At 38.2% G+C, this 21,570-nt stretch overlaps 1 protein-coding gene across 3 annotated transcripts in view; it reads right to left on the bottom strand.

The window, feature by feature from the left end:
- CACNB2 (calcium voltage-gated channel auxiliary subunit beta 2) overlaps positions 1-21,570 on the bottom strand; it is a 398,122-nt gene that overhangs the window by 165,617 nt on the left and 210,935 nt on the right. The window lies entirely within an intron of this gene.

The raw sequence follows: 21,570 nt of genomic DNA, 5'->3' as shown, positions 1-21,570 counted from the left end.
AGGTTAAATCTAGATAAATACATCTGAGAATCATTGAATTCATGAGGGCTGATGAGATCACTAACTGAAATAGTATTGAGAAAGGAAAGAAGAGAAGTAGATTTAGGACAGACCTTTGGGGGACAATCATAGTTAGCAGATAGGACCTGGATGAAGATCTAGCTAAGGAGTCTCAGAAGTAAGTAGTAAGCTCTTAGGTAGGAGGAAAAGAAAGAGAGAGCACTGACTCTGAGAGAAGAGAGTATATCAAGAAAAAAAGACTGCAGAGGTCAAGGATGATGAGGATTTGGATAAGGCCAAAAGATTTTGCAATTAAGAGATCACTATTGATTTTGGAGAGAGGAGTTTCATTTGAATAATGATTTCAGAAGCCAGAATGCAGAGAGTTTGGAAGAGGGGAAAGGAAGTAGCAAAAGCCTTCTCAAGACGTGTAGCCATAGAAGGGAGGAGAGACATAAGCTATTTAAAGGGAATAGACAGATGCCTTGGAATTAGGGTTAGAACCCCAACACTAATGCCATATGTGGAATTAGCCTTGTGGGATTCCTTTTTTCCTTCATGACACAAGTTAGGTGGCTTTAATCATTACTGATTTACATACCAGCTAATTTAGGACACTGGAGAATTTAGACTAAGGTTGGAGCTATACAATAACCTCAAATATTTTAGAAGTTTAAAAAAGGACTGAAGAACATGTTTAATTATATTTTTGATCAAGCCTTTATTGTTTCTTCTGCTTTCTGAGTCCTACACCTAGATGGGGCTAAGTCCTAGGGACTTAGAATGGTCTAGAATAAATAGAATGAGGGCTGGTTTTGAAATTAGGGGATCTTGGTTTGAATATCCTACTTGTCCCTAACTATCTGTGTGTCCTTGAGTAAGTCTCTTTGGGCATCATTTTGCTCATCTGCAAAATCAGAGAAGTAGACTCAGTGACCCGTAAAGTTCAAGATCTTATGATTCTATGTTGGATAAACCTTCCATTCCATAAGCAAACGGTAGGGATGGGACATAGTCAAGAAGTCAAGAGTCAGTGTGAAAAACTTAAGGTGATGAATTGGGCAAATGGATTTTGGAAATGAAAGGGAGAGAGGTAGGAAGCAGTGTGGTACCAAAGTAGGGCCAAAATCAGAAATCAAACTAGGTCTAAAGGTAGTTATTCGCAACCAGTCCTAAGGCAAACCTAGTGATTCAGGTTTGAGATAAGAAGGCAAAGAGACATTCATTAGGTCACAAAACACAATACAAACAATTACCTGAGAGAGAATTTGAAAATATACAATTCCTAATTATGTTTAAAAAAAAACAACTGTGTCTCCAAGACCATCAGAATCATGGTTAAGAGGATGTCTCCACAAGGCAACATAAATTCCAGTAAAATCTCCAGAATTCTGAGTCCATATAATCTGGGTTACCACTACTATAGGGCAGCAAGTACATAGAGTGGGGAGAAGTGCATAGAGAGAGGGCCAGGCTTGGAGTCAGGAAGACTCGAGTTCAAATCTGGCCTCTGACATTTACTACCTGTGCGACCCTGGGCAAGTCACTTAACCCTGTTTGCCTTGGTTTCTTCATGTATGAAATGAGCTGGAGAAGGAAATGGCAAACTACTCCAGTATTTTTGCCAAGAAAACCCCAAATGGGGGTTATGAAAAGATGGACATGATTTAAATGACTGAACAGTAACAACAACAACAACTACTACTGCTACTACTACTAGTACTGATGATGATGATGATGATGATGATGATGACGACAATAGCTAGCATTCGTATAATGCCTACTGTGTTCCAGGCACTCTGCTAAATGCTTTATAAATATCTCATTTGATCTTCACAACAACCCTGATATTATTATCCTTCATTTTACTATTTAGTAAACTGTGGTAGACAGAGGTTAAGTGACTTGCCCAGGGTCACACAGGTAGCAGGTATCAGAGAAGGAATTTGAATTCAAATCCTCCTGACTCTAAGCCCCATGCTCTACCCACTTTACCACTTGGCTGCCTTTTTATACTTTTAACCGTCCAGATCAACAAGAGATGGTGTCCCGCTTTCTTAAGGGGAAATTACCCCAACCTGTGTAAAATGTGTGTTGTTCCTATGTACTACAGATCTAGTGATAAGTAAAATCATGAGTTAGGTTACCATAGTCTAGTATGAGCAAGTAAGAGAATGTCAGGCTGGACAAAGTGGGGTCTCCAGTTGCAGGGCCCAATTTGTCTTTGGCCTAATATGTTTTTATTCCCAGATGGAGCCACCTCCAGTTTTTCCTAAGATCTTTTCTACTGGAGGGTAAGTTAAATCCATTTAGCACTGAACAACACTAATTATCATTGCACTCCTCAAAAATGGCCCCGATTAGCACAGTTTTCTTAGTTGTAGTTATTAGAATTGCAGCCAGAGTCAGGAAGAAACAATCAAACTGGCCTCCTTACTGTTCCTGCCACACAACCCTTCTATTTCCTCTATGCCTGGAATTTTCTCCCACCTCATCTTTGTCTCCCGGCTTCCTTCAAGTCTCACCTTCAGCAAGCTTCCTTTCCCAGTCCTCCCTAATCTTAGGGCCTTCCCTCTGACACTATTCTTAATTTATCCTGCATGTACTTTGCTTGTACACTGTGCCATTAGACTGTGAGTTCCTTGAGATGAGGGCTTTTTTGCCTTTCTTTGACAAGGCCCTTAATAAAAGCAAGGCTGATTTAGATAGATGGTTAAGTTTGTCTAAAAAGTGTTTCCAATGTATCCTGTGCGCCACTGGCAGATAAGTCAATCTAACACAATATTCTGCTCATGTCAAAAAAAAAAAATTTTACCGTGGCATTTGAAGATCACTATACTATGACTCCAACCTACCTTCTTAGGCTTATTTCACACGAATCTGCCTCCTCTACTATGCCTTTCAGTCAAACTGGGTGATTTGCTATTTTCTGAATCGGTACCATACTTTCCCACCTCCATTCCTTTGCTTATACTCTTCCTTATATTTGGGATAACTTAACCTCCTCACTGCCTCTTGACATCTCACTTCTCTCACAGAGTTCAGCTTCTTTTGTGAAGCCTTTTCTAATTTCCTCAGCCATAAGTGATCTCTCTCTCTTCATCTGATATCATTATACTCTCCTAATCTCATCTTATGGAATAAGCATACTTTAATTTGTATTCTATTTATCCGTGTTCAAGTCAGGTCACTACTACACCACTGTAAGAACCCTGAGGGCAGGAACCTCTTTGTTTTAATCTTCGTAACCCCCAGTACCCAGAATAAAGAAAACACTTCATTCATGTCTGTTGAAGTATGAAACAGCATATTGTTTAACCATAGTATTTAACTAACCTCCAGCCATTCCAGAGAAATGGAGACTACTTAGAATTTTAAACTCGCCCCCCACAATTTTACTCATCAGGGGAACCTTTGTAACTACTTGCTATTACCAATGGCTATCAGAAGCAATTAAAAAACAGGACATTTATGCTTTGATCATGCCTAGGAAGATTTATTGCTTTTACTAGAAATAACTTTGTGTATAATCTTTCATCATAATGCCTCTGGGAAGACAAACAGAAAATCCATGGATATCACTGTCAAAGTTAATAGACTAAACAGACATTACTTGATAAACATAAAGCCCGAAACTTCAATATAATAGTATGGGAATCTTTTCTTTTTTCTTCCCAAGACATAATATGGAGATCAAAGACCAAATGCACAAATTAACTTCAGATTAATGAGAAATGTCAACAGTTGAACTACTTGGAAGGACTTCTTGCTATAATTCTTTGGGGGAGGTGTTCTTTTTTATCTTTTAAATTTTTTTTTGTTTTTGTTTTTGTTTTTTAAAAAGCCCTTAGTATCCTTCCTTTCAATTCACCGATGCTTTTGGACTGAGTTAATAACTGGACTAAAATTACTGAAAAGAAGAGAGATGCTTACATATTTATTTCACACAGTAAGGTTTGTAAGCCAAGATTAGCCAAGTACATTGATATAATAAACTTAACTGAGATTGTTAAAAAAAAATGCATATAAAATAAAGCGAATTCAGAATTATAACTTTTTTTTAACTTTCTATTCTTTTTACCCACCACACAATATAGGGTAGTTAAATTGTGACCATTTCTGTTATGATCTAGTGATGTTTTTCCATAATCCCTAATAAATAAAGAAAGAACTATCATTTTCCTTTCCATTAATTTGAGGAACTCATCTTTCCCTCCTGCCAAACAGCTTATAATACTTCACGAATGAGTAATTTTACCCTACTGAAGAAAATACTACAATTTACAAATTAGCTATAGTCAACATAATACCTCAAAGATTAAGTTCTGCCTTTAGGTTCTCCTGTATAACAGTCATTAACTTAAATGAATTTATTTTTTTTCTCAGTAGATGAGCCGGATGACTAATACATTTATTTCTCATCTTACAAATTGTTGAGATCAAAGATAACTTCCTTTTAAGAAAAGAATTTACTGGGAAAATGACTACTAAGTAATGTTTCACTTTATCATTTTCATAAACTGCTTTGCTGAGGTGCCATATTCTTAAGATATTTTTCTGGGTCTCCATAAAGCAATTAAAAATTCACCTGGTGGGGCAGTGAGGTGGTGCACTGGATAGAGCACTGGCTTTGGAGTCAGGAGGACCTGAGTTCAAATCTGGCCTCAGACACATAACACTCACTAGCTGTGTGACTCTGGGCAAGTCACTTAGCCCCAATTGCCTCACTAAAAAAAATTCACTTGGGAAAAACGATGGTACTGAAATTATTCATTCAGGGGTAGATAGGTGGCTCAGTGGATAGAGCACCAGCTCTGAAGTCAGAAGGACCTAAGTTCAAATCCAACCTCAGACCGTGACACTTGACACTTACTAGCTGGGTGACCCTGGGCAAGTCACTTAACCCCAATTGCCTAAAAAAGTAAAAAATAAAAAAATAAAATTATTCATTCATCCAAGGAAAAGTCAATCCCTATTGTATATGGCAGGTAGCACATGTGCTACATACATGACTGGAACAAAAAAATTGAAAAATAATTTATTCTCTGCCCTCAAAGAGCTTACAATTTATTGAGGGACAAGGAACAGAACATGGCACAGTTGTACAGTGGAAAAAAATTGGAATTAGAATCAGAACATGAGTTCACATTTTTAGCTCTGTCATTTATTATTATCTATGTTACTTTGGATGAGCCACTTCACTTTCTGGATGTCACTTTTTTATGAGAAAATGAAGTTGGATCAGTGACCTATGAGAATTTTTTTAGGAGCAAAGGAGAGATTCAGGCAGGGTGACCTAGGAAAACCTGAGGAAGTATCTAGCGCTTTCACCTGAGTGGAGGGTGAGGGACATGGGAGTAGGGATATCAATGATACTTTTATGGATACAAAAAAAAATCCCTAGCCCAAAAAAAGTAAATGGAACTCCTGGAATGCTTTTAAGCCATATAGTTACTTATCACTCACTTATTTGGTTAATTTATGACACAATTTATCATCCCTACTGGTTTCTATTTCAGGGGTCTCCGTGATAACATTTGTTGGTAACCGAATTCCACAAATGAAGAACATACATACCGTGGTGCCATGTGTTATCTTCATAGCTGTACAAGATTAAACAATCATGTTCTCTCCATGCTGGGAGAATTAATCTGCCTGGATGACATTCTTTCCTTGGCTTTATAGAGGGACCATGTGATGCTACATGGTGTAAGAATCACATCAACTCACACAGTTGGAAAGATAACACACAGCCCAACTGAATCAGAGAGGTGCCATCTTTTTATAAGGATGAGAAGGCAAATAGAATAAAGCATGCATGGCTATTAAAATGAACTTTGAGGATGAAAGCTGTCTTTCCTTTGGATCCGACGTTTTTTCCTTTAGGTGAAAAAGTACAAACCACCCTAGTACAGCCCAGAAACTACAATGAACACAGAAGAATTAGATCAGTAGAAACAGCATTCTTGTCTCCTGTAAGCAGGTCACTTTTTGTATTTAATTGAACTGACTAGCCTTGAAGAACCAGTAGGAGGGAGCAGAATTGGAAATTTTTCTCTCTCCATTTCAACCATCACCTTTCTATATGCTTTCATATTTTCTAGGCTTCAAAGAAATAGCGATAGCCACGTGGATGTGTTCTGAAACGTGTTTTTGCACCCATGGGAAAAAGGGCAATTAAAAACTTCATTTAAAAGATGGACTTAGTGAATTTGTAAGAACTCTCCATTTTTTCATAGAATCTTGGTAAGAATCCAGATCTGACCTCTTAGGGAACTTTGAAGCATATACTTTGAAGAGTATAGGAGCAGAAATAAATGATGCAAGAAATTTCAAGTTATGTAACTATAATAAAGGTGTTCTCATCATTTTTTGTATGTTTTGTTTTTGTTCTTTGCTAGGACACTAAGAAGATTTACTATAGAAAACAATTATAATACAAGAATAATTGATAATAGGAAAATATCTCTCTGGTCTCTTCCGGACTTACTTTGCAGAGTAGCAGGTTAATAAAACCAGTAAGATGACGCTATGAATGATGTCAAGAATTGTTGGTGTGTGTGACTCTTTGTGACCTTATTTGTGTTTTCTTGGCAAAGATACTAGAGTGGTGTGCCATTTGCTTCTTCAGCCCATTTTACAGATGAGGAAACTGAGGCAGACTGGGTTAAGTGACTTGCCCAGGGTCACACAGCTTGTGTCTGAGGCTAGATTTGAACTCGGGTTTTCCTGACTCCAGGCCCAGTGCTCTATCCACTGAGCCACTTAGCTGTCCTGATGTCAAGAAGAGAAAGAAATACAAAGAAACTTTGTAAAGGAAGTCTTGTATTGAGTTGACCATTTCATGCATCGAGAATATGAAATTACAGAGATATAAAGCCAGGATACTCAGAGCAAGGAATAGAATACTGTCCTACTTACCCAAACACCTTCCTTGTCTTTCACAACTTAATTTATCCCCAAATGAATTCTGATCTAATTTGTATTTCAACTGGATAAAGGGATATACTTGTTTAAAAGAGGGATGATTACTTTTACTAAAACTCAAGAGAAGTACTATAAATTATTTCTAAAAAAATTGTATCATTTGGGGATGGAAAAATAAGTGGTATGTCTTTGGCAAAATGTCTACACGTTGCACTCACATATATTAAATGAGAATTCTTTTGTCCTTTAAAAATGCTGTTAAAGCCACCTGGGCCAAATTCCAAGTTCCTGTTTCTATTTTAAGGTATATAGGTGCATTTTTAAAATGACATTTTATTTTTAAATTGGTCATCGCAGAAGAAAATTATTTTAACGAAAAGGCCCCATTCATTTATTGTCTGATCAATATCCAAATAAGGGCCTGAGTGCAGATACTACTTTCAGAACTTACCATGTTCTAAGCTATAGGGAGACTGCAAAACTTACACTGGTTATGGTTGGAAAGAGGAGCAGGTTTAGGGAGAAGGATAATGAACTTGCAGTTGAGTGTGTTGGGGTTGGCAAGACTATTGTTTGGCTGTTTCAGTTGTCTGACTTTTCGTGACCCCATTTGGGGTTTTCTTGGCAGAGATACTGGAGTGGTTTGCCATTTCCTTCTCCAGCTCATTTTACAGATGAAAAACTGAGGCAAACAGCGTCAAGAGATTTGCACAGTCACATAGCTAGTATCTGAGCCTGGATTTGAACTCAAGAAGATAAGGCTTCCTGATTCTAAGCCTAGTGCTCTATCTAGTGCCCGCAGATACATGGGTAGAGATGAGTTATAGGTAGTATTTGTAATATAAATAGCAAAGAGGATGGAAATGAATTTAAAACACAAATTAACTTTTTGTTTACTCTAATGTAACAGATTTAAGATTAAACAAAAAAAAATTAAGCATTTGGGTCTGGATTTTGCAGGGGGAGGGGCTGATAAGGCTGTCTAAATGCCAAGAGAATTTGGAGGGTGGGCAGGCTGGCTGTTAACCCCATCTGCTACAGGGAGGACTAGGAAACAAAATATTTCTTTGCATCTCTTTAGAGAAGTTTAAAAGTACATGGAACCTGTAAGGCTTCAAACCCGAAGATATGGAAAGGAACTGTAAAGAATAATGTGGGGGAGGGGGAGAGGGGAAAGAAATGCAGAGACAATGGTGAAGTTTGAGAATTTCAATCCCAGGCAGAGGACATTATATTTTCTATATGTGACAGTCCACCAAGAGCTTTGAGGCTTTGCTGTGACACATACATCATCTCTGAAGAATCCATAATATTGTAAATATAAATTGACGTGGGTAACCTACTCCAATCTGCTTGGAGCCACCAAATGTTTTTCAATTCTCCTTTGGGTCATTTGTATTTTTAATTCTTTTGAGATCACAGAACAACATATCTATCATTGGAAGGGATCTCTGAGACCATCTCGTCCTCCCTCTTCATACAGATAATAATGATAAAGATAGCTAGTATTAATATAGCTCTTCAAGGTTCTCAAAGTGATTTAAAAATATTATTGCATTTTATCCTCACAACAACCCTATGAAGGGTTGAGAAAACAAGGCATAGACATAAGGAAACTGAGGCAGACAGAACTTAAGTCACTTATCCAAAGTCACATGGATAGCATCAGAGACCAGATTTGAACTGGGGTCTTCCTGACTTCAGGTCCAATGTTCTACCTACCGTGCCACCTACTTACTCTTTTCAGCTGAGCAGTTAAATGACTTGCTCAAGGTTACTTATTTAAAGTCAGAGGTAGGATATGAATCCAGGCCATCTGGATAGACCAGTTCTCATAAGGGAGGTAATGTACAACAGGGCAGCTAGGTGGCACAGTGGACAGAACACTGGATTTAGAACCAGGAAGACTCATCTTCCTGAGTTCAAATCTGACATCAAACACTTACTAGCTGAGTGACCCTGGGCAAGTCGTTTAACCCTGTTTACCTCAGTTTCCTCATCTGTAAATTGAGCTGAAGAAAGAAATGGCAAACTACTTCAGTAATTTGCTAATAAGAAAACTTCAAATGGAGTCATGAAGAGTGAGACACAACAGAAATGCCTCAACAACAGCAACAAATAGAGAGTAAGTCTGGAAAGATTGACTTGTGAAAGGCAAACCAAAGAGTTTTTTAAAAATCTCAGTGGAAATAGGGAGCCACAGGTGCTTTTGAGCAAGGAAGTGACATGTCAAATCTCTGCTTTAGGGGTTCCAATTTGTCACCATGTGAAGGAAGGATTTAGGTGGGGAGAAACTGGAGTTACGACGACCAACTGGAGGCCATAGCAATATTTCAGGAAACAGATGGCGAAGACCTGCTCTTGGGTGATGGCTGTGAGAATGGAGACAGAGGGATGAAGTGAAAGATATTGTGAAAATGCAGTTGACAAACCTTGGTAACTGCTTGGATATGGTAAGTGTGGGAGACGGGAGTATAAAAGGATAACTGAGCTAGAAAACTGCATTCAATAGAAATAAGGAGGTTAAAAGGGAAAGGTTTTGAGGAAAAGATATTTGAGTTCTGTTGTGGAGAAGATGAATGGAAGTAATTGTGGATGTCTATCTGGAGAACAGAAGACTTCAGAGGCATGTGGCAGTGGTCTTCATATATCTAAATGACAGTCCCATGGAGGAGGGGTCAGACTCGTTCTGCTTGGCCCCAGAGGACAGAACAATGCATGACGAGGCAAATTTTGGCAGAATGTATCAAAATGGCCTCCTAACAATTAGAGCTACGTAAAAGATATTTCCTTAAAAGATGGCGGCTAGCAGTCTTTCACTAAAGACTGAATGTCTACCTATTTAGCGTGTTGTAAGAAGCATTATTGTTTGGATATGGAATGGGCTAGATGACCTCAGAGATGACTTTTAGTTCTGAAATTTGTGACAACGTCTGTGGGCTTTGTGCTGACATTTGTTAGGCCTTTGACCCTGGACAATTCATTACTCCCTTTGAGCATCAATTTTATATGTAAAATGCTCAGTTCCTGCCCTGATACATATCTGATGTATAAACATGGGCAAATCCTTTACCTTCTGTGCTGCAGGCAACTGGGATGACAATTAATAGGTAAGCTGCTAATCTGTCTCCAGGGAAGAGATTTCTACGCCAATGTCAAGAAAACATGAAGAAGACCCTCAACACATAAGATGGGGGAATTTAATAGAAGACATGAAGGAGAATCCCACAGGATGGGCAGGCGTGGATAGGTTACAATCTACAGCATTGGACTGCATCTTACATTGATGAGATCACAGATTCACCGGAATATTTTAATGGCCTGATTCAATGGGTTTTTGCATGCCAGACCTTGGGCAATTTGTTTTCATCTACTGTGGTTCTTCCAGTGTATATCGTTAGACCCATGTCTCTCTTATTTCTATGGATTTCACTGAGGAGCACTTGTAGCGTTCTGTGTTGGACTTGATGTAAATAATATAATGTCATCTAGTAATGGAAGCTTTTGGAGAACCTCACAACCAATGATAAATCTTTGGGTCTTATCTTTCATGGCTCCGATGAACCCTTTTGACAGATATATACAGTTTTGTTTTTCACATTGATGTCAATATACCTCCATAATTCTACCTATCACGGTTTAATATATGGCTTCAGTGTAACTAGAAGAAACATCTTGTCCCAGGAAAGCCTTCCAGGAGGTATTTTTATGTAGAAAGTGAAATGCTTTTATGAAATCAATAAACAGCAAACACAGCAGGATCTTGCTAAACTTTTCAGTCAGTTGCATGACCATAAAAATGTTGTCCGTAATAGAAGATTAATTTCTAGACTTAGCACAAGTAAAAACCTATGCAGTATGGAGAGCAGACTTTTAAGGATGCTAAAATATAGGCATTTGTAACACATAACGTTTCAAAATGTCATTTGGTATGCCATTATTTCCCCCTTCCCATGGTACTATACCTTGAGTGACTTCTCACCCATAATCTCAATTTTTTCAGAGACAAACAGAAATAACGAGACAAAGAGGGAGACTCAGAGAGACAGAGATAGAAAGATATAGACATGGAGAGATGTGAGCCAAGGATTATGAAAGACTTATGGGTAAACTGTTCCTGTTTGAGTGACAGCTAGAAGTAGGGGTGACAGGAACCCTCAGAAGTAACTATCGACCCATTGGACACATTGTTGGAGTTGGAATTAGTGAGACCCAAGTTCAAATTTTCCCTCAGACGTTTCCTAGCCGGGTGATCTTGTGAAAGTAACTTATTCTCAACATCAGTTTTTTCATTTGTAAAATAAAGATAGTAATAGCATCTACCTCACAGCATTGTGAGGATGAAATAAGAGAACATAAGTGAAGTGCTTTAAGCACACCATAAATGCTATCATAGCAGTACACAGATAAAAGGCTCAGGATTTAAAAAAAAAATAATCCTAATATTCTTACTATTTACCTAATTTATTTATCAAGCCAGCCTGCCTCATTACCTCCAGTCTCCTTGGGATCAACAGAGCCAGGCTTATTGAAAACATTTCTTTCTGACAAAACCAACATTTAAAAAAATATCTTGACTTCCAAAATTATAGCAACCCTGACCAAGTGTGAACTGTAATCTAAGCAAGGTAAAGGTCATGATTCCCATCAACTAAGCTGCCCTAGCTGGATCATGATGACCCTGTAAACCAAGGATTCTTAACCATTTTTATGTCACGGACCCCTCCTTAGAATGTTTTTAGATATGTAAAATAATATACATAGTATTACAAAGGAAACCAAAATTTAGTGAAAATAAATATGTAATTTCTTTCCCCCATCCAAGTTCAGATCTCTACAAATCTACCACCGACTCCAAGTTAGGCAATTACTCTAAAGTAAATGTATTTTTTATTTTTATTTTTTTTTTTGCTAGGCAATGGGGTTAAGTGACTTGCCCAGAGTCACACAGCTAGTAAGTGTCATATGTCTGAGGCTGGATTTGAACTCAGGTCCTCCCAACACCAGGGCCGGTTCTCTATCCTAGCTGCTCCTCTAAAGTAAATTCAGAGAGAACCACTCCAAGTGAAGGGCAAATGCAGGATATAATCTTATGAAAATGCAACATCGACTCCCTGGACTTACTTCAGAAAACAGGGAGTCATGAACTTGTAGACAAGAGCAGGACTGGGGCCTAGAGAAGGCTGGAGTTTAACAATAATAGTAATGCTATTAAGAATAGCACACACTGACACAGTGCTTGAAAGCGGGCCAACCACCGTACGTACATCGCCTTGTTGGTTTCTCAGGTCCATAGGCATCGCAGTGAATACCAAGGCCAACATCTACTGTTCCTGAAGCCATAACTTTCCCTCTGTTTGTTTTCAATCTCCTCTTTTCCTTGTTGCTAGGAGCAAAAGCACTTAGAAAATCTGACTAAATGTTTGTAGGGGGGACAGGAAGATTGGGGAAAGAACCTACATTCTCATCCTGCAGTTGGCTCTGGGAATGACAGCCACCATGATTCTCATCTGTAGAATGAGGGGGTTGGATGAGATGACCTTTGAGGGCCCTCCAGCTCTAAATCTGTGAGGCTAGGATGACCAGAAGGAACAGCTGGTGACGATGAAAAAGGAAGTGGGCAGGCCAATTCTGGTCTCCTGGGGGTTAATTTCAGCTGAAAGCTCTGGCCCTCAGTGGAAAGAACAGAAGGAAGAAGGATTAGTGAAAAGTTGTTGTCTCCCTCCTCCCCCTACAAAAGAGTGTATACATATATTCCCCACCCCAGAACTCCTCTGTATATAACTGCCATCTCGGTTCCTCACTGCCCTGAGAATCAAACCCTTCACCCACCCCAGATCTTCATTCCTCCACACACTTTGGCAAATTCTCTCGGTTTCCATGATTCATTTCTCCACTCTCAAGCTCTCATCCCTTGACTTCCATCCTTAGTCCCTTGCCTTAGGCCATGGGAGTCACTCATCAGTGGTGGCTCGAAAGAGTTAGAAGGGGTTTTCTTCCATGCCCCATCAGGTCGGGAGATGGAAAAGACACAGGAGGGCCTGAGGAGAGGGGAGGAACATCCATCTTAGGACACATGGCATCACAGGCTTTTGGACATCTGAGCTCACAGTCTCAAAGGCCTCGCTGAGGGAAGGGAGAACTCTCAACTTCTCCAGAGTGAGGCATTGGGTAGCAGCCAGGGGATGTAGGCTTCTGGCAGAAAAGGGCAAAACTTCAAGGAGGCAGATGACCTCAGACAGTGCCATGGTCACCAACACTTACAGCAGCAGACCTCCTGAGCTCCCTACAGATCACCCTGGCTTGAGCTATGGTTCCAGTCACCCATTTCCTGTGCCTGCCCACAAGTCTTTGGGTTTGATGCTCCAAAGCAGTTAGCTGGGCCTCTTGCTTGGAACATGCTCCTCTTCTCCCAGAGGAGAATTTCCCCTAAAGCTTAGCCATTACTTTACCTGCCTGTCAAATTTAACATACTTTGACAAACTTCCAAGTTCCTCCCACGGGCAGACCTCATGTCCACTGTGAGAAACTGATGCTGGTGCACCATAACTTTAGGACACTTTAGTGAACCAATGAGACACCATCCATCATGACCTATTAACCAACACTCCAATGAAGCAATGATTTTGAGCTGCAGACAACAGTGCCTGACCTGTGGAACAGAACTTCTTTCAAGCTTGAAGACTGATTATATATCAGTTGATGTCTTATTACCCCACTTTCTAGAGGAAAGGGTTTTGAGGTTTCTGAAATAGAAGTTTAAAATTGACCTTTGCTAAAACTTAGGCAGGAAATCTTAATAATTATCTAGAGCTCCCCACATAGGATGGGACTAAACTATTTTAAACAATGGGTAACAAATCTGTTCTGTAAGATTGCCACCAAATATATTAGTGTAACGAAATGTTATTCAGAAATAAGAAGGGATAAAATGGATAGTTTCAGAAGAAACTTGCAAGACTTTTATGAACTGATGCAGAGTGAAGTAAACAAGATGAGGAGAACAATGTATTCAGTGGCAATGGCATTAAGGCTTATGTTACCTGCTTCAGACTAGAAGCTATAGGATAGTAAAATATATAGCACACTGGACTTGGGAGTCAGGAAGATCTGGGTTCAAATCCTGTTTCTAATGCTATAACCCTGGGCAAACCACTTAACTTCTCCGGCCCTCTGTTGCCTTATCTGTAAGAAGGAAATAATAGCACTTTTACCTCATGGAGTGTTTGTGAGGCTTAAATGACATAAAGAACTCTACACTCCTTAAAATATGTCAACTATTGCTATCTCTGGAGAACAGAGTTCACATGCTGTCCAAAACCCAATAATATTTTGTGCATAAAGGTACTTAATATTTTTCATAATAAATTATGAGTATAAAATGCTAAGCTTTTCAGAATAACTATGATCTATCCATTCATTCATTTATTCCAGAATGAAATGATCAAATGATCATCTGAATAAAATGATCAAAATGATCAAAAATGAACATTTGGGCTCTTACTAAATTTAATACTGAGATGAACAAAAAAAGTTGTTGTAAGTATTTGTCCCCTCCACCCTCAATGATAAGCATTTATTCCATCACTTTTTTTCTTTTCTTTTTTGGTTAGGCAATCGGGGTTAAGCGACTTGCCCCGGGTCACACAGCTAGTGTCACGTGTCTGAGGCTGGATTTGAACTCAGGTCCTCTTGACTGCAAGGCAGGAGTTCTATCCACTGCACCACCTAGCTGTCCCAATAAGCATTTATTAAACACGTACTTTGCACCAGGCATTGGAGATAAAATAGAAACAAAAGTGAAAAAGCCCGTATCCTTGAGGGGCTCACGTTCTATTAATGTCCAATGGACATTAAGGATTTCAAAGGATAGAACTAAGTGTGCCCAGATCAGTCTGGAAGCTTCCATAATTGTCTTTATGCTAGAGTAGCCTGGTGGTAGACAAGTAGATGAAAGTTATAACCCTGTACTGCATGAAGGATTTTGTTTTGACAAACTCCAAGCACATTTGGGATTTGATGTCGTGAAACATTCAAATGGCCTCAAACCTGAGCAGCCTGCGGAAAGTTCCATATTCAAAAGTTTAGAAAGAACCTCACTGTCTTGATGCCAAAACAGGATGGACCCATGAGAATACTACATTAGCACAAATTAGGAGAAAAAAAAAGGTTGACTCATTCATTAGAGCTTTGTGACTGAAGATAATATATCTAATTACTTCTAAGCCATTGTTAGGGCTTCTCAGAAAGAAATGACAATAAAATACATTTCCAAGACACTCCAAGTACATTGTATATATTACCTCATTAGTCTTCACAGCCACACTATAAAACCAAGAAGGACCAGGAATTATGACCCTCATTTTACAGATGAGAAAATAAGCTTAGCAGAGCTAATTGACTTACTCCCAAACCCACTGAAATCAGAGAGGGCTGAAAATAAAACCTTGTTTTCTTGTGTTACAAGCAATCATTAACTCACTAGACCATGTTGCTATTTTCAATTCAATGTCACTTCCTGTCTGATTTTTCAAAGGAAAAAATATACAAAGGATTCTTAGAATAACACCAAGTGAATGATAAAAAAGTAGAAACTTCTATCATTATATCAAAGGATATAGAACCCTTTGGAGGGAGGGGGGGAGAGAGAGAGAGAGAGACAGAGACAGAGACAGAGACAGACAGAGACAGACAGAGACAGACAGACAGGGTCAATTATCTACATGTTGTGATTTCAAGGATAGGCCTTTCCCAAATGCTTTCTGGAACCTAAAATTATTTTAACTGAGGACAAAGCCTTTCATTTGATAATCATATATAAATCTTACATTGCAAATAACCCCAAATTTAAATTCATGCTTGGACATAATAACTAATGTAGATATTGATGTGTTACTATTAAACCTGCCTACATTTGCCTGGAAGGAAATCCCTTCTTACTTGTGACTCTTGGTTTCCTGAGCTATTTTCAAGGCTCAGCTCAAATGCTATTACTTATCCAAGGCTTTTCCTGATACACCCCTTTGTTAGAAGTCATCTCCTTTATTTTATATATTTTATATTTATTGTATATATTTTACTACATATAATATATAGCAAATATTTTCATATATTGTGTATATTTTCTATTGATTTACATGTGTGCATGTTGTTTCCTCCAATAGAATCCTATAACAGCCCTCATTTTGAAATACTTCATATCTACTTCTTTGTATGCATATTCTTTATCCACAGTAAAATGTAGGCTTTATGAGGCAAAGATCTCTTTTTCTTTTATTTTTCTCCCCAGCACTTACTTGAATTAAATCAATCCTGTTCTGAAAATGAAGGGTCCAATAAGTCCACAGAACCAAAGAGGCTCAGAGGTAAAAGGGACCTCTGGAATCACAGTTGAACAGGAATCCCTTGCTTGAAGACCTCCCAGTTCTGGTCTTTTCACCAGGAATACTTTAAAGTCTTCTTTTTCATTAAAGGTTCATTTCCGCCTTTCCCTAGCCCTCATAAGATTAGTTTCTAAGGCAAGTTACTCTTGATTCAAAACCTACATCTTTGGCGTTTTGGAATACTGAGGCTCTGTTCCTTCCTGTGCTTTTGTTTATGGTGACCTACCCTGACTGATCTCGTCCTAGTTCCCACAAATTCTTTTGCCAACCTCCACCTCCTCCAGGGTTAGGCCCTCTTGGATCTTTGGGGTCCAGAGGGCTGGATCTTCAGGGCTTCCATGGCTTCTCAGGACAGAGTGCTAAGCACCTCAGAGGCCCTGGGCATTGGGTCTTCCAAGTATAAGAGCTGATTCCTGTTGCTCCCAGTTGTTTCCAAGGTTCATGGTATGAGTTTCTCACCACAGTGGCATCATTGTAGGGGAGCCCTCTGTTCTTGATATGTTTCTGGAAACAGAACCCTGAAGTCAAAATATGTCTCTGGAAGGTCCCTGGTTATACTAGGAAGATGCTTTCTTATTTGTCTGTGCTGGTGATGATTTTGCATTTGCTAGTGGCCTCCTTCTCTAAAGCCTCTTTCTTTTTGTCCATGGACTCTGAGATGATTTTTTTTCAGGGGTGGAAGAAGGAATTCATTGCGTTTTCCACCGGATTATTTTTTCCTTAGTGGATTTCTTCATTACTATTTGTGTAGTTCAGTGGTGGAAGAAGAAACTTGGTGTGCTTTCCATTTGATTATTTTTTTCCTTAGTGGATTTCTTCATCACCACTTGCTCTGATTTTTAAGTTTTTGTTGGAATAGTTGTGTGACTGTTCAGGAAGACATCTTGCTCAGAAGTCCTCTCTAATCCCTCTTCAAGGGGATGATCCTTTAGATACTTGAATGTTGTAATCATGTGCCTTCTAAGTCTCTTCTCCAGCCTAAACTTCCCCTATTTCTTCACCTGATCTTTACATGGCATAGTATTAAAACCCCTCAACTTGCTGGTTACTCTCCTACAGATTGGCTTTAGCCTTTTAATATTTGTTTTTTTTTTTCCCCCAGAAATTAACACAATATCACAGATGTGGCTGGACAAGGGAAGAGTACAAAAGGACTGTCACCTCCTAACATTCTTGGAAACCATGCCCTTCTTAATAGAACCTAAGAATAATCATATTATCTTTTTTTGGCTGCCATGTTTCACAGTTGGGTCATAATGGGCTCACAGCCTACTAAAATTCCCATTTCTTGTATAAATGATAGGTCTGGTCACAATTTCTCCCATCTCGTACTAGGAAAGCTGATTTTGGGGGAATATAAACCTTTACCTTTATTCTTATTCAATTTCATCTAACCAGACATTGTCCAATGTTTTTGTCTTAGATCTTTCTTTAATTCTGACTGCATTATTCAATATGTGTCACCTGAACACATACTTGATTTGTATTGTTTAAAAATTTGATAAACAACACATCTCTTATTTCATATCTAGGTCATTGATAAAAATTTTAAACAATCCAAGGCCAAATATAGATCTTGGAACACTTTCCTAGTGACCTTGGGACGCTTTCCTACAAGTTAGCATTAAAGTGCTCTTTTAGGTCCAGTTCTTCAAGTGGTTTTTAATTGGAGAGATTGTAGTATTGTCTAGCCCACATCTCTCCCTCCATCTTTTAAACAAGAATTGTACTAAAGAATTTGCTAAATGCTTTGATAAATTCAGGTAAACAATATCTACATAACTGATGGGTCTTATTGATATACCAATCAAGGAATCCTACCAAAAGAAAATAAAGTTCATCTGTCTTGAGTTATTCTTGATGAAGCCATAATGGTTCTTTGTGATCACTATCTGTTTCTTTATAGTCATTAACTAGCCCTTTCATACTATGTTCTAGAGTCTGGCTAGCAATTGAAGCAAAATCTATTGGCTTATAGTTTGTAGACTCTATTGTCTTCCCCTTTTTGTTTCATTTTTTATTTGTTTGTTTGTTTTTGTTAGGCAGTAGGGTTAAGTGATTTACCCAGTGTCACACAGGCAAATCTGTCTGAGGTCAGATTTGAACTCAGGTCCTCCTAACTCCAGGGCCGGTGCTCTAACCACTGCACTACCTAGCTGCTCCCTAAATAGTACATTTGTATAGGTTTATAAAACGATATAGGTCTTTACATACATTATCTCTTTTTATCTTCAAAACCATAGTGTGAGTAGGTACAGCATTTGCCTATACTAACATTTCACTGGTGAAGAAACCGAGGCTCAGACTTAACAGCTTCCCTATGAATACAAAGCTAGTTTAGTGTAAGAAGTAGAATTCAACCCTAGTCTCTACTGACTCCAGGTTTAGTTCTACTTCTACTATGGCATGCTGTTCTTCCGAAGGGTAAGGCAGTATGAAGAAGTAAAAAGGAAAGGTATGACAAAAACAGGAAGAGACTGAGCATTTCAATGGAATGAGGGAGATGAGTGATGTGATTCTCTTCCTGGAAATGCTGTAGCACTCAGGAATTAAGCAAAGCAGTTTTGTACTTGCCTTATTATTGTTACCTTATTAAATTATATAAACATATCTCTACATATATTTATATACATGTATACATGTATACATATATAAATATCATATAACTCATTACACAGAAAATTTCAGGTTCTTATACAAGCTTTTTTCTTTTATATTTTTATATTTTGGAATGTTTTGATATGTTTAATATAATGAATGTTGATAACATTCTCTTACATATAAAGGAGAAATGTTACTATGAAACTAAGGCAAGATTGGATAAACAGTACACGGAAACCTTGTACATAGTAGGTGCTCAGTGTTTGTTGACTGAGTGATTCATATACAAAGACTGCTCCTCCTCCCAACTTTCCTATTTCTGTTGATGGAATCACCATCCTCCCAGTCACTTGGGCTCAACATTTTGATATCCTTATTCATTCTAACTTTCTTCCTCTTCCCCCATACTACTCCTGTTCTCTCAACTTGTCCCCTCTTCTCAGGTCATACTACAGTAAACCCTAGCTGTGGTTCTCACTACTTCTCAACTGGATTAGAATAATTGCTTACTGACTGCTTTCAGTATCACTGCTACCTAACATACCCTTCACAAAGTTGCCAAAATAATCTTACTTATACATGGATCTGGTCATATCATGCTCTACCTCGTAAATCCTTCATGGCTCCCCATTACCATTAGGGTGAAACACTTTTAGCTTGGTATTTAAGGTCTTCGTCTATCTGATTTCAACTCACTTATTCCAATTCCCTTTACATACTTTATGTTCCATTCAAACCAGGCTACTCCATTATTTCCTGATCTCATTCTGCCCCCTTCTGCCTCCATACATTTACACAGGCTACCTCATATACCTAGAATATACTCCTGCCATATTTTAGACTATTTAAATCCTCATTCCTTTAAAACACATCTCCTTCCTGATACCCCCAGCTCAGAGTGATCTTTATCTGCAAATTTCTTATCACACTTTTATAGATCTCCTTTGCCCTAAATCACATTCTACCTCTTATCATACTTATTCGTATAAAGGGCTTATTCCTTTTATTAGAACAAAAGCTCCTTGAGGTAAGAGATTATGATTTTTATCTTTTAATGTCAAACATCTAGCACATAGCAGGGGCTGCTTAAATATTTGTTGAATGAGTAGTTAGGTTAACAAAATCAATATTTAAGTAAATTTTATTTAAGTTCTATTTTAGTTTATTTTTTTCTATTTTAATTATTGGGGAAAGTGAGAAAACAATTATTTCCATGAATGATTCAGAGTTTTCTTTGTACCTGGGGAAGGCTTCTTATCATTAGTAGGAATTTATTAGTCTCATGACTCAGCTCTATCCCAGAGGCTCTTTCACTGCTGTTAAGTTAAACGTATTCTAGATATGCAAAAATACTTTTAAAATAGAACAGAAATCGTCAGAAGAATGAGTTTGTCTATGTCAAAAGGCCAACTTAAAAAATATTAGTTTATTCTATCAGAATGATGTATAATTCTATTGAATTAATTGCACTTGTTTACTTCAAAAAAATTCACATTCTAATTATAGACATCGAGTGTAAATCCACTTATGTCTTAAGCCCTTAGAAAGTTTCAGATCACTCACAAAGTTGGATTCCTTTTCCTTTTGGTTGGAGAACCCTCCGTTTTTGTCAATTTCCCTCCCGCCCACCTCCCAGGAAAATGCAGCCATTCTGAGGTTAACGGTCTTAGAAACTTGGCAAAGTGGTTTTAAAAAAAAAAAATTTTAGGAGTAGGGGTGGATGGCTTATGATAACAGTTGAAATAGCCATATGTTACTGAAAACTTTCCTCGTTTGGGAAGTTTTGGCTAGACCTCTTTTTGGCCCTTCACCACATTTTACCTCAGATCGTATTTATTTGGGGAGATGTTCATAACCTCTGGGAAACATCTACTGCTTTTTGCAAACATCCCAGAAAATGATAAAGTCCTCAAGCCTTAATATTAGGCGGAGAGAGGCCTTAGTAGGTAAGTCAGAGCTTAGAGAAAACAGATAATGATAGTTTTGAGAATAAATGTTAATAAATGTTAATGGTCACTGGCATGAAGAGTCAAATCCTAAATTGTTTCCATTAAATATTCAATTCACATGTTTATAAACTATCAATCCAAATAGTCAGTGGTGCATAAACATGGTAAGAAATTATCCAGACACATTGATTATACCTGCAGTTTCAGAAAAGATAACAGATGAAATCAAAAGCATAAAGAAATATTTCTTAGAAGTATTTTTCTTCCAAAAATGTCGAGTGTCTTAGAACAATAAGAAGAAACATACAGGGTGTCCCCAAACTCTTAGGGCATTTTTAAGTTGTTAAGGCTTACAACCACACTAAGCTTTTGGAGACACCCTGTATGTATCTGGCAAAGTATTTTAAAACGGATGTCTTAGATTGGATTTTTAAAAAATCAAGTTGCCTTGCCTAGAGAGCATTATCTAAATATTCATGGACATTTACAATCTTATGATTTCGTGCTCTGTTTTAATGTTATATTCAGAAGTTACAACCTGTTGTGAAGCTTGTCCTACCCATGGGGGAAAAATGATAGTACTTTTATAATAAGTGTAAACTGAGCCCCTTAGACCCCACAGTTCTTTTATATTGGTACAGGGATATTCTGTACTTCCTGGTTATTAACAATACATTTGCCTTTCATTACAGCCTAATTGCATGATGTGG

Source organism: Vombatus ursinus, unplaced genomic scaffold, assembly GCF_900497805.2.
Source record: "Vombatus ursinus unplaced genomic scaffold, bare-nosed wombat genome assembly UNPS02005459.1, whole genome shotgun sequence".
In the NCBI taxonomy this organism is placed as follows: domain Eukaryota; kingdom Metazoa; phylum Chordata; class Mammalia; order Diprotodontia; family Vombatidae; genus Vombatus; species Vombatus ursinus.
This window is presented reverse-complemented; position numbering and strand designations above follow the sequence as displayed.